The sequence below is a fragment of the Giraffa tippelskirchi genome, chromosome 8 (assembly GCF_054371585.1).
Source record: "Giraffa tippelskirchi isolate mGirTip1 chromosome 8, T2T-mGirTip1v1.2.pri, whole genome shotgun sequence".
NCBI lineage: Eukaryota > Metazoa > Chordata > Mammalia > Artiodactyla > Giraffidae > Giraffa > Giraffa tippelskirchi.
Genome location: NC_137282.1, coordinates 141,244,522 through 141,257,953, shown reverse-complemented (window position 1 = coordinate 141,257,953; position 13,432 = coordinate 141,244,522).

Below are 13,432 nucleotides of genomic sequence, written 5' to 3'. Positions count from 1 at the left end.
AACAACTAAAGAATTTATAAAGTGTTTTAAGTAATTAAAAAAAAAAAAAGAAAGCTAAGTGCCAAAGAATTGATGTTTTTGAACAGTGGTGTTGGAGAAGACTCTTGAGAGTCCCTTGGACTGCACGGAGATCCAACCAGTCCATCCTAAAGGAAATCAGTGTTGAATGTTCATTGGAAGGACTGATGTTGAAGTTGAAGCTCGAATACTTTGGCCACTTGATGCGAAAAACTGACTCATTGGAAAAGACCCTGATGCTGGGAAAGATTGAGAGTGGGAGGAGAAGGAGATGACAGAGGATGAGATGGTTGGATGGCATCACCAAACTCAAGGACATGAGTTTGAGTAAACTCCGGGAGTTGGTGATGGACAGGGAAGCCTGGCGTGCTGCAGTCCATGGGGTCGTAAAGCGTCGGAAAAGACTGAGTGACTGAACTGAACTGAACTGGGGGATCTCAGTATTAGAGAACAATTAGCATCACAGATGAAAAGCATCATCAGTTACTGGTCAGAGACTTAGTATGATGGTCTTCTTTCTCTAATAAAAGGATTGTTTTAATTTAGTGCTTTAAAGGTTTGATCCAGTTGCATCTGAAACATTTTAACTGGGCCCCCATTGTGAGTCATTTCTTTGCTGATCAGTGAAAAAATCACACATATGAGCTTTTTAGGAGCTTTCGTTCCTCTCTGTTTGGAGACTGCGCTATTTAGACAAATGTATGTGTGCATGTGTTTAGGAGTTGAGGTGCTGGAGAGAAAATGATTGCAAGTTAGGAGACCTTTAATCCAGCCCATTTTGTACCATAACTTAGTGCTGTAGATGTGGGGAAATTACTTATCCTCTATAGTAGAAACGCTGGAGAAGGAAATGGCAACCCACTCCAGTGTTCTTGCCTGGAGAATCCCAGGGATGGTGGAGCCTGGTGGGCTGCCATCTATGGGGTCGCACAGGGTCGGCCACGACTGAAGTGACTTAGCAGTTAGCATAGTAGAAACGAAAGCATTATAATCTTTCAGTTACTTCAATACTGAAAAGTGCTGTGATTCTGTGGACTCCTCAAGGAACAGCATCTCCTGGTAACAGATGATGTGACAAAATTATAGCTGTTGATTAGAGCGTAGTCTGTACTTCCTTACCAGTCGAGATGTCCCTGACAAACTAAAAGAAATTTAAAGTTAGTCAATTATTTAACCTGAGTGAAAAGGTTTCTCTTTTTTTCTGTCAGGTTTGTCTCCTGTTACTGTCACTGAGTTTAGCAGCACCTCCAGAAAATACTTACGGACACAGCAGGGGAAGGAAAAGTGGAACGAATTGAGAGAGTAGCACTGACATATATACACTTCCATGTGTAAAATAGATAGCTAGTGGGAAACTGCTGTATAACACAGGAAGCTCAGCTCAGTACTCTATGATGACCTAGAGGGGTAGAATGGGGGAGGGAGGTGAAGGGAAGCTCAAGAGGAAGGGGGTATATGTATACTTAGAGCTGATTCACATTGTTGTACAGCAGAAACGAACACAACATTGTAAAGCAATTTTCCTCCAACCAAATTTTTTAATTTATAAAATTAAAAAAAGAAAAGAAATAAGTAGACCTTGCTAATGAATATATTACAGAGTGTTCAGGAAATGGAATACCTTGGAAAAACTATAAATTGCATATTTTGATATATAATTTAATACAAAATTTTATTTTCAGATAAACAGTACACATTAATGTAAATATCTCACATTTAGAATGGACTTTAGAGATCAATTATCTTCTTAAAGTTCTGAATTAATTCACACTTCACTACAACTCTGATAAGCAATCCTTTATGTACCTTAATAGTTCTTGTGACAATACTCGCCATATCACAATAAAAATAACCAAAATTATTAAGCCTTTTACTTTATACCATGAATTAATTTTGCTAGGCTTTTTTATACATCTTTTGAAAATTTAATTCTCACATCATCTTCGTGGAATACACTTTCTATTTCTACAGATGCAGATAAAAAGATGATGGATGGAAGGTAACTTGCAATGATGCAAGGCTGGTAAATTGAGCCATTTTATGTGATTCCAAACTCCACAAGCTCAGCCATTGCATCATACCACCTTATGTTCAATTTCCAAAGAGAATAGTGCCCCTTATATTGAATCTATTTTTATCACTTTAATTTCATGGATATGCATATCAATAAAACTACTTTTAATGAATGCCAGCACTTCTCACTGGAAAAGACCCTAATGCTGGGAAAGATTTAAGGCAGGAGGCGAAGGGGTCAAAAGAGGATGAGATGGTTGGATGGCATCACTGGCTTGATGGATGTGAGTTTGAGCAAGCTCCAGGAGATGGTGATGGACAGGGAAGCCTGGTGTGCTGCAGTCCATGGGCTCACAAAGAATCAGACACGACTGAGCAGCTGAGTTGAACTTCACTTGATATAAATTGAAGCAGCTACTTGTAGCAATTCTAGTTACTTAAAGACTTCCCTCATCAGCATTGTTACTCTCCTCTGGAAATAATAAAATTTGAGTTGATCTTATGTAATGACCCCATAGGTCCCCACAAGTCTCCACCTTATTGAAGATAACAGTGTCTTTAAAATTCCTAAATCCAATCTATTGTTCTCAACCATTACTTCAGATTTCTCAGCATAATGTAATGCAAGTTTGAAATTTTGGAATACAATATAAATAGAATCTCCTTTATTTTGGAAAAATGTATTTCTCTTAATATGGAAAGTTCAACACTTCTTGGAGAGGTTGGATAGCAGTCACTATTGTTTCTAGATCTGAGAAGAATCTATGTCCCTAGATGCCAACAATAATTAGTACTATTGGAAGCTGTGCTATTGCAACCAGGAAAATATCATGTTTAATTTGACAAATAGAAAATCATAATTTACTCAGTATTCACTACCTGTGACATGGTAATCAGGTAAAGCCAAGTTAAAGTTCACCATATCACAGAATAATAGGACAAGCAAAAAAAATTGTAATTCTATATCAAGAACATACTGAAATACAATAAAGAGAACATTATCAAAACTTGTTCATATAAATTACACATACAATTTACAAATCATACTAATTTATTTTTTTTTAAATGAATCAATTACTACAACCTAAGTTCTACATGTTGTCTACATCCATGAGTAACAAAAATGCGCTGTTTTAAACATTACTGGACTGAACAACAACAGAGGAGTCACCCTTATGCCTGAGACATCTGATTGTTTCTGAAAGGTAGTGTCTTGTTTTTCTGTCTACGTACCTCTCCTTTCCCCCTTGGCTTCTGAGGATCATTAGTAAATCAAGTTTCTGGATTTGGCAATAGAAAGTAAAGAACAAGGAGAGAGACACTGTGCCTGAAACTCCAGTGTCCTCTGGGCGCATTTAGCTAATCAATTTAATGAACAGTTGCAAGAATCAGGGTAATGGACAGAGTTCAAAAAGTCCTTTTTGGAGGATATTGGAAAATAAATCTTATATAGGCTATGGAATGACAGAGAATGGGGTAAAATGAGACAGCATCATAAGTATTGTTATGTGTTATAAATAATTTTTTTTCATATTTTGAGATTGGCAAGCTAAACATTTAAATACTTTTTAAGAATACTGGCGATGGGACAGGGCTTATAAGATGATCGTATATAATAGCTGAAAGGATATTCTTTCCAACAACAAGCCATGTGTAGTTCTGAAAAACAAAATTAGAAGCTGCAGGATGGAGCACCAATGTTGAAGAACCACACACTTCTTTTCTAGAAGTTCAGTACAGTTCAGTCTCTCAGTTGTGTCCAACTCTTTGTGACCCCATGGACTGCAGCACACCAGGCCTCCCTGTCCATCACCAACTCCTGGAGTTTACTCAAACTCATGTCCGTTGAGTTGGTGATGCCAGCCAACCATCCCATCCTCTGTATTCCCTTCTCCTCTTGCCTTCGATCTTTCCCAGCATCAGCATCTTTTCAAATGTGTCAGCTCTTCGCATCAGGTAGCCAAGGTATTGGAGTTTCAGCTTCAACATCAGTCCTTCCAATGAACATTCAACAATGATTTCCTTTAGGATGGACTGGTTGGATCTCCTTGCAGTCCAAGGGACTCTCAAGAGTCTTCTCCAACACCACAGTTCAAAAGCATCAATTGTTCAGCGCTCAGCTTTTATAGTCCAACTCTCAGATCCATACATGACAACTGGAAAAACCATAGTCTTGACTAGATGGATCTTTGTTGGCAAAGTAATGTCTCTGCTTTTTAATATGCTGTCTAGGTTGGTCATAACTTTTCTTCCAAGGAGTAAGCATCTTTTAATTTCATGGCTGCAATCACCGTCTGAAGTGATGTTGGAGCCCCCCAAAATAAAGTCTATCACTGTTTCCACTATTTCCGCATCTATTTGCCATGAAGTGATGGGAACGGATGCCATGATCTTAGTTTTCTGAATGTTGAGTTTTAAGCCAACTTTTTCACTCTCCTCTTTCACTTTCATCAAGAGGCTCTTAAGTTCTTCTTCACTTTCTGCCATAAGGGTGGTGTCATCCGCATATCTGAGGTTATTGATATTTCTCCTGGCAATCTTGATTCCAGCTTGTGTTTCTTCCAGCCCAGCGTTTCTCATGATGTACTCTGCATATAAGTTAAATAAGCACAGTGGCAATATACAGCCTTGACGTACTCCTTTTCCTATTTGGAAACAGTCTGTTGTTCCATGTCCAGTTCTAACTGTTGCTTCCTGACCTGCATACAGATTTCTCAAGAAGCAGGTCAGATGGTCTGGTATTCCCATCTTTTTCAGAATTTTCACAGTTTATTGTGATCCAAACAGTCAAAGGCTTTGGCATGGTCAATAAAGCAGAAATAGATGTTTTTCTGAAACTTTCTTGCTTAGTTGGTGATCCAGCGGATGTTGGCAATTTGGTCTCTGGTTCCTCTGCCTTTTCTAAAACCAGCTGGAAAATCTGGAAATTAATAGTTCCTGTACTGGGAACCAGGCTGGCTTGGAGAATTTTGCACATTACTTTGCTAGCCTGTGAGATGAGTGCAGTTGTACGGTAGTTTAAGCATTCTTTGGCATTGCCTTTCTTAAGTAATAGAAACATTTTAAAGTAGTCACTAATTTATTAACCATTAAAAAAATTAGCATATGAAATGAAAATCCAATTAGTAAAGACATGTGACAGAGTGCTCTAAGATAAGATAAAGTAATAATTTTCTTCCATAATAAAGTTATTGAATATATTAAATTAATTGAAAGATAGGTTGCGTGTGTATTATTCAGTTCAGTTCAGTCACTCAGTCGTGTCTGACTCTTTGCCACCCCATGAACTGCAGCATGCCAGGCTTCCCTGTCCATCACCAACTCCTGGAACTTACTCAAACTCATGTCCATCAAGTCAGTGATGCCATGCAACCATCTTATCCTCTGTCGCCCCCTTCTCCTTCTGCCTTCAATCTTTCCCAGCATCAGGGTCTTTTCAAATGAGGCAGTTCTTCGCATCAGGTGGCTAAAGTATTGGAGTTTCAGTTTCAGCATCAGTCCTTCCAATGAATATTCAGGACTGATTTCCTTTAGGACTGATAGTTTGGATCTCCTTGCAGTCCAAGGGACTCTCAAGAGTCTTCTCCAACACCACAGTTCAAAAACATCGATTTTTTGGTGCTCAGCTTTCTTTATAGTCCAACTCTCACATCCATACATGACTACTGGAAAAACAATAGTCTTGACTAGATGGACCTTTGTTGGCAAAGTAATGTCTCTGCTTTTCAATATGCTCTCTAGGTTGGTTAGAGCTTTTCTTCCAAGGAGCAAGCGTGTTTTAATTTCATAGCTGCAGTCACCATCAGCAGTGATTTTGGAGCCCCAAAATTTAAAGACTCTCATGGTTTCCATTGTTTCCCCATCTATTTGCCATGAAGTGATGGGACTGGATGCCATGATCTTCATTTTCTGGATGTTGAGTTTTAAGCAAACTTTTTCACTCTCCTCTTTCACTTTCATCAAGAAGCTCTTTAGTTCTTCTTCGCTTTCTGCCATAAGTATGGTGCCATCTGCATATCTGAGGTTATTGGTTTTTCTTCTGACAATCTTGATTCCAGCTTGTGCTTCATCCAGCCCAGCATTTTGCGTGATGTCTCTACATATAAGTTAAATAAGCAGGGTGACAATATACAGCCTTGATGTACTCCTTTTCTTATTTGGAACCAGTCTGTTGTTCCACGTCCAGTTCTAACTGTTGCTTCTTGACCTGCATACAGATTTCTCAGGAGGCAGGTAAGGGGGTCTGGTATTCCTACCTCTTAAAGAATTTTCCACAGTTTGTTGTGATTCACACAGTCAAAGACATTGGCATAGTCAATAAAGCAGAAGTAGATATTTTTCTGGAGCTCTTGTTTTTTCTATCATCCAGCAGTTGTTGGCAATTTGATCTCTGGTTCCTCTGCCTTTTCTAAATCCAAATTTAACATCTGGAAGTTCATGGTTCACATATTGTTGAAGCCTAGCTTGGAGAATTTTGAGCATTACTTTGCTAGTGTGTGAGATGAGTGCAATTGTGCGATAGTTTGAGCATTCTTTGGTATTGCCTTTCTTTGGGATTGGAATGAAAACTGACCTTTTCCAGTCTTGTGGCCACTGCTCTGCTTTTCAAATTTGGTGCCGAATTGAGTGCAGCACTTTCACAGCATCATCTTTCAGGATTTGAAATAGCTCAACTGGAATTCCATCATCTCTACTAGCTTTGTTTGTAGTGATGCTTCCTAAGGCCCACTTGACTTCGCATTCCAGTATGTCTAGCTCTAGGTAAGTGATCATACCATTATGGTTATCTGAGTCATGAAAATCTTTTTTGTATAGTTCTTCTATGTATTCTTGACACCTCTTCTTTTTTTTTTTTTTTATTTTAGTTGGGGGCTAATTACTTTACAATATTGTAGTAGTTTTTGCCATACATTGACATGAATCAGCCATGGGTTTACATGTGTTCCCCTTCCTGGACCCGCCACCCACCTCCCTCCCCATCCCATCCCTCTGGGTCATCCCATTGTCCCAGTCCTGAGCATTTGTCTCATGCATCGAACATGGAATGGTGTTCTGTTTCACATATGATAATATACATGTTTCGATGCTATTCTCCCAGAACGTCCCACCCTCACCTTCTCCCTCAGAGTCCATAAGACTGTTCTATGCATCTGTGTCTCTTATTCTGTCTCGCATATAGGGTTATCGTTACCATCTTTCAAATTCCATATATATGCATTAGTATACTGTATTGGTGTTTTTCTTTCTGGCTTACTTCACTCTGTATAATGGGCTCCAGTTTCATCCATCTCAATAGAACCGATTCAAATGTATTTTTTTAATGGCTGAGTAATATTCCATTGTGTATATGTACCACAGCTTCCTTATCCATTCGTCTGCTGATGGACATCTAGGTTGCTTCCATGTCCTGGCTATTGTAAACAGTGCTGCGATGAACATTGGGGTACATGTGTCTCTTTCAATTCTGGTTTCCTCGGTGTGTATGCCCAGCAGTGGGATTGCTGGGTCATATGGCAGTTCTATTCCCAGTTTTTCAAGGAATCTCCACACTGTTCTCCATAGTGGCTGTACTAGTTTGCATTCCCACCAACAGTGTAAGAGGGTTCCCTTTTCTCCACAACCTCTCCAGCATTTATTGCTTGTAGACTTATCATCTGCTTCTGTTAGGTCCATACCATTTCTATTCTTTGTTGTGCCCATGTTTTCATGAAATGTTCCCTTGGTATTGCTCATTTTCTTGATGAGATCTCTAGTCTTTCCCATTCTATTGTTTTCCTCTATTTCTTTGCATTGATCACTGAGGAAAGCTTTCTTATCTCTCCTTGATATTCTTTGGAACTTTGCATTCAAATGGGTATATCTTTCCTTTTCTCCTTTGCCTGTAGCTTCTCTTCTTTTCTCAGCGATTCGTAAGGCCGCCTCGGACAAGCATTTTGCCTTTTTGAATTTCTTTTCCTTGCAGATCGCCTTGATCACTGCCTCCTGTTTAATGTTATGAACTTCTATCCATAGTTATTCAGGCACTTTGTCTGTCAGATCTAATCCCTTGAATCTATTTCTCACTTCCACTGTATAATCATAAGGGATTTGATTTAGGTCATACCTGAATGGTCTAGTGGTTTTCCCTACTTTCTTTGATTTAAGTCTGAATTTGGCAATAAGGAGTTCATGATCTGAGCCACAGTCAGCCCCCAGTCTTGTTTTTGCTGACTATATAGAGCTTCTCCATTTTGGTTGCAAAGAATAGAATCAGTCTGATTTCAGTATTGACCATCTGGTGATGCTCATGTGTAGTCTTCTCTTGTGTTGTTGGAAGAGGGTGTTTGCTATGACCAGTGCATTTTCTTGGCAAAACTCTGTTAACCTCTGACCTGCTTCATTTTGTACTCCAAGATCAAATTTGCCTGTTACTCTAGGTATCTCTTGACTTCCTACTTTTGGATAAAGGACATCTTTTGGGGTGTTAGTTCTAGAAAGTCTTGTATGTCTTCATAGAACAGTTCAACTTCAACTCCTTAAGCATTACTGGTCAGGGCAGAGACTTGTATTACTGTGATATTGATTGGTTTGCCTTGGAAATGAACAGAGATCATTCTGTCATTTTTGAGATTGCATCCAAGTACTGCATTTCAGACTCTTTCATTGACTATGATGGCTCCTCCTTTTCTTCTAAGGGATTCTTGCCCACAGTAGTAGATATAATGGTCATCTGAGTTAAATTTGCCCATTCCAGTTCGTTTTAGTTCACTGATTCCTAAAATGTCGAGGTTCACTCTTGCCATCACCTGTTTGACCACTTCCAATGGGCCTTGATTCATGGACCTAACATTCCAGGTCCATTGTAAAGAGCAATATTGCTCTTTACAGCATGAGACTTTACTTCCATCACCAGTCACATCCACAAATGGGTGTTGTTTTTGCTTTGGCTCCATCTCTTCATTCTTTCTGGAGTTATTTCTCCACTGATCTCCAGTAGCATATTGGGCACCTACTGACCTGGGGAGTTCATCTTTCAGTGTCCTATCTTTTTGCCTTCTCATACTGTTCATGGGGTTCTCAAGGGAAGAATACTGAAGTGGTTTGCCATTCCCTTCTCCAGTGGACCATGTTTTGTCAGAATTCTCCACCATGACCCATCCGTCTTGGGTGACCCTAGATGGCATGGTTCATTTTATTGTTAGACAAGGCTTTGGTCCAGTTTGTAACATATATTATTACAAACTTTAATCAAATGCAAAATCATTCAATGAAACATATAATTTTTAGAAATAACTATTATTGGTATCATGTGTAAGACTGCTTTATTAATCTGTGAATTAAATTCCCAATTAATAGTATATAAATTTTTTTTTTTTTAATATTTTGAAGTTAGTGGAAAAAGGACAACAGAAGCAACTTTCTTCTAATCTGTTTTATATATGCAGGAGTGTTTTTCCTCGAAGTGAATAACATGTGTATAGAGTTATATTTTTAACTTTAAAAATTAACAGTGATAAAATTAAATGCAATAAATTGCATAACTTTTTATTGCACTAGGTAAAATAAATTAAATCTTGTTGTAGGTTGAAAAGAGAGATATTCAATAGAAAAGAAAGTCCTAAAAACTTTACACAGTTAAAAAGACAAGAAATGTTCAAGACAAATAATGCAGATGATAGAACTCCAAAATTAAAAGGATAAGGAACGACAGTGGATTAAGTAATTTAGCCATATATGTTATAAAAATGAAATAAGTTAATGTTCTATTATTTCTTTTATTTTTATAACTGAAGTATAGTTGATTTACAGTATTATATTAGTTTCAGGTGTACATAGTTGTTTAGTATTTTTATATATTATACTCTGTTCAAAGTTACAAAATAATGGCTATATTTCCCTGTGCTCTACAATATATCCTTCTAGCTTATTTATTTTATACATAATAGTTTGTACCTCTTAGTCTTAGTCTATCTTGTCCCTCCCCCTTTCTCTCTCCTTATTGGTAACCACTAGTTAGTTTTCTACACTGAATATATTTTCTGTTTTGTTATATTAATTCATTGTTTGTTTTTTATATTCTCTATATAAGTAACAGTATGCAGTATTTGTCTTCCTCTCTCTGACTTATTTCACTAAACCTAATACCCTCTAGTACCATCCATATTGTTGCAAATGGCAGGATTTTGTTCCTTTTTATGACTAATATTCCATAGTGTATATATTATATATGTATACATACATGTAAAACACCTTCTTTAACTATTTATCTATTGTTGGGCATTTAAGTTGCTTTCTTATCTTGGATACTACAAATAATGCTGGTATGAACATTGGAATGTATGTGTCTTTTTAAATTTGAGTTTTTGTTATTGTTGAGTTGTGTGAGTTATTTATTTGTTTTGGATATTTTATGCAGATATATGATTTGCAAATATTTCCCCCCATTTCGTAGGTTGTGTTTTTTGTCGGTGTTGGTTGTTAATGTGCAGAAAGATGTGTTTTTTTGATGTTGGTTTTTAATTTGATGTAGTTCTATTCATTTATTTTTGCTTTTGATTTCCTTTTCCAAGAAGACATACACAGATAGGTATTACTAAGATTCATGTCAAAGAGCATACAGTCTATGTTTTCTTCTAGGAGTTTTATGGGTTCACTTTCTATGAATGTAGGAGTCTCTGATTTTGAGTTGTTTTTGTGTAAGGTGTGAGAAGGTGGTTTAGTTTCATTATTTTGCACGTGGCTGTCCTGTTTCCCAACATCTTTTATTGGAGAAACTATTCTTTCTCCATTTTATATTTTTTGGTCCTTTGTTGTAAACTAATTGTCCATGTAAGTATGGGTCTATCTCTGGGCTCTCTCTTTTCTTTCATAGCTGTTTGTGACTATTTGTCTGCCAATATACAGCTTTGTATTATAATTTGAAATCACGGAGTGTGTAGGGCACTACACGGAGTGTGTAGTTCATTTGGAAAGATTGTATTTATTATAGGTGAGAATATTGAGAGACTTTTCCAAAATCAAAGGATGAAGGGAGAAGAGAAAGGAATCTAAAGGTGAGAGCACAATATATTCAATTTAAACTTCATAGTAACTCTGTAATTGTAAGGGTTAATTTTGAATCCATACTGGATCTGCATCTGTGACTTTAATTCTTATTTTGCTTTTCTTATTATAGGCATAAATAATGGCCTGCCTCAGGGAGACCTGTCCAGCCCCTTCCACTTGACCCTTGGTCTAGGATGTTTTGTTTGGCTAACATGGAGCTAGCTTGACCCTGCCCACTGTGAAGAGCTATAAAGAAGTGAAGTTAACATATTTCCTGCCGGAGGCTTGCCATTCTAGGAGTATTTGTAAGAATTAAAGGGTCTTTTTACTTTGTTTCCTCACCTCCACCCATCTCTGAAAAGAATCCAACATTCAGGCCCTGATAAGATGGTTATTTTCAGGCACTAGCCTGCCATCTTCTCAGTCAGCTAGCTTTCCAAATAAAGTCCCAGTTTATCAGAGCTCAGTCTCATTAAGAGGATCCGCAAGCAATCCAGTTGCTGTGGTCCTGTTCTCACCTGGAAAAACCTAGAGCAGTGTTTGTTTGTTAGGAGATCTCTACTTAGCTCTAGGTTCAGATTTTGGTTTTGGTTCTTGATTCTCCTGGTCAATGAAATGTCTGCATCTTCAGTAGAATGAATCTGAAAGCCTAGGGTTTGGCCTCTGATAAAGGGTAAGACAAATGGTGGGGAGAAAATGGAATGGGGAGCAGAATAGAGTACCTATTTATATACAACAGAATTTATACATCAACATCACCCACACCAGACTTAATGAAGATTGAGATTGGACACTGAGGACTGACATTACCCATTTCATTCATATATACTTGGATACTTGTTTCATTACCAAGAGACTAGCCTGCCTTATTCTTGGAGCCATCTTGTTTTTGAAGATGTGTTCCTGAGTGAAAACCCTGAGTAAAAGTTGGGGGAGATACAGCTTAAAGTGGGGGCAAAGAATGTTTGAGTCACAACGAGCTATTTCTCATTTATCTTCAAAATTATGACTTGATTAATCTATTTCCAAAATGATCAACAGAACCTACCCCAAATCAAAGGGATTAAGTCACCCTGCTTATTTAACTTATATGCAGAGTACATCATATGAAATGCCGGGCTGGGTGAATCAAAACATGGAACCAAGGTTGCCAATAGAAATATCAGCAACCTCTTATATACAGATGATACCACCCTAATGGCAGAGGGCAAAGAGGAACTAAAGAGCCTCTTGATGAGGGTGAAAGAAGAGAGTGAAAAGAGTTGGCTTAAAACTCAACACTCAAAAAACTTAAGATCGTGGCATCTGTTCCCATCACTTTACAGCAAATAGATGGGGGGGAAATGAAAACAGGGACAGACTTCATTTTCTTTGGCTCCAAAATCACTGCAGATGGTGACTGCAGCCACAAAATTAAAAGATGCTTACTCCTTGGAAGAAAAGCTATGACAAACTTAGACAGCATATCAAAAAGCAGAGGCATCGTTTTGCTAATAAAGTTTCATCTAGTCAAAGCTATAGTTTTTCCAGTAGTCATGTACGGATTGAAAGTTGGACCATAAAGAAAACTGAGTGCCAAAGAATTGATGCTTTCAAATTGTGGTGCTGGGAAAGACCCTTGAGAGACCCTTGGACAGCAAGGAGATCAAACCAGTCAATTCTAAAGGAAATCAGTCCTGGATATTCATTCATTCAGTCCTGGATATTCATCAGTCCTTCCAGGACTGATGCTGAAGCTCCAATACTTTGGCCACCTGATGTGAAGAATCAGCTTGTTGGAAAAGACCCTGATGCTGAGAAAGATTGAGGGCAGGAGTATGGGGCGACAGAGGATGAGATGGTTGGAAGGCATCATCGACTCAATGGACATGAATCTGAGCAAACGTCAGGAGATAGTGGAGGACAGGGAAGCCCGGCATGCTACAGTCCATGGGGTTACAAAGAGTGGGACGCAATTGAGTGACTGAACAAAATTACCCCTCACGGTATGGTAGACTGGCAAATTAGTGCTGTTGAAATGAAATAAACTTGGGCTTCATCTTGACTCTGTCATTTACTAGCTATATATTCACTGGTGTCTACTTAAATTAGCCTGATTCCTCTTATGAAAACACTGATGAATTGTAATGAGAATTAAAAGAAAAATTGAAGCAAAGTAATTTGGTACCTTGCTTAGTATAATAAAGTTGCAAAAAGTATAATTCCATTATTTTTCTCAAAATTTTTACAGCTTGATGATAAAAATCCAAGGTAAAGTAAATAAAACCACAAAGCAGAAAGCAAAGCAGCCTGGCCTTGAAGGGGAGCAAAGTATGTTACCCCAAAATATGCCTATAAGCATATAGTAAGAATTATAAAAATTCTTGTAATATAAGAA